Raw genomic sequence first — 1,439 nt, forward strand, 5'->3', positions numbered from 1 at the left:
GCCACAAACACCCAGGAGGGTGCTTCTTAAACTATAAGCCAGATCATGCCACTTCTCTGTTCAAAATCATGCACTTAAGAAACACAAAAATTCCTGCCAGGGCTCCCACCTGACTGGGAGGAAATACCAGAGTCCTCTCCACAGCCCACCAGCCCCTGCACAACCTGCTCCATCACCCCTCTGTCCTGTCTTCTGCTCTGCATTGTGCTCCAGCCACACGGGCCTCCTTGCTGTCCCTTGCGCTCACCAAGCAGGGCCCTGCTTCAGGGACTTTGCACTGGCTCTTCTCGGTGTCTCAACACTCTTCCCCTAAATATCTGCACAGCTCCCCCAGACTGTTTCAGGTCTTTACTCAAATGCTATCTTCTTGATGTGGCCCACCCCGATGCCCTATTTATTTATTTATTTATTTTGGGGGCGGCTGGCCAGTACAAGGATCGATCCCTGGACCTTGGTGTTATCAGTACCACTCTCTAACTATGTGAGCTAACACGCCAGTCCATGATGCCCTATTTAAACTTCCAACTCACAATCCTGATTCCTCTTCCCCTATTTCACTTTTTTTGGGGGGTGGGGGGGATAGCTGGCTGGTACAGGGATCCAAACCTATGACTTCGGTGTTATAAGGCTGTGCTCTAACCAGCTGAACTAAACCAGCCAGTCCCCTATTTCACTTTTGTTTTTCCATAGCCCCTACTGCTCTCTCACGTGCTAATTTACTTCTTATCTTTCTTGTCTGCAGTGGACAAGCGTCTACACAAGTCATCCCCTCCGCCCCCTAGAATGGTAGCTCCAAGCAGCAGGTATCTTTGTTTGTGCTCCCTGCATTTCTGGTCCTGCTCTTGGGGAGTTCTCTTCACCCGAGTCTCCCTGGGCTGAGTTATTCCCTAGGAGCCAGGAAGTTTAGGGGAGTGGGGTCCAGATCGTGAGGGGTGCCCCGGGTACGTAGGGCCTCGGGTTGTGAGAATGGGGCCATACTGCAGTCCCAGGTGGGGCGCCAGAATGTATGCGGGGCAGGGTTGGATGCCAGGGTGTCTAGTCAGAGTCCTAGGCCAGGCGTGTGGGTCTTGGGAGATGACACCCATGAGAAACCAGGGCCCACCAGGGACCTCGAGCCAGCTGAGGCCTCAGGGGCGGGCCGCCCGTCCAAGGACCGGGTAGTTAGAATGCGTGGAGGCGGGGCCAATCCCAGCATCTGGCAGCCAGAGCCCCAGCGGGCGGGGTCCAAGCGCCCAGAAGGCGGGTCCAGAGGCTAAGCGCACCCTAGGATTGGGCAGTCGGAGCGCCGGGAGGCGGGGCCGTGAGCCAGACGCATTCCGGCCCCGCAGTTTAAGACCCAGGCCGGCGGCCCGGCCCCTGGGCGGGGCTCACAGGTGCTGGGGCGGGGCCTCGAGCCGAAGGGGCGGGAGCAGCCCGGCGGGGGATGGGGGCGTTTTCTC

The sequence above is a fragment of the Galeopterus variegatus genome, unplaced genomic scaffold (genome assembly GCF_000696425.1).
Source record: "Galeopterus variegatus unplaced genomic scaffold, G_variegatus-3.0.2 Scaffold4011, whole genome shotgun sequence".
NCBI lineage: Eukaryota > Metazoa > Chordata > Mammalia > Dermoptera > Cynocephalidae > Galeopterus > Galeopterus variegatus.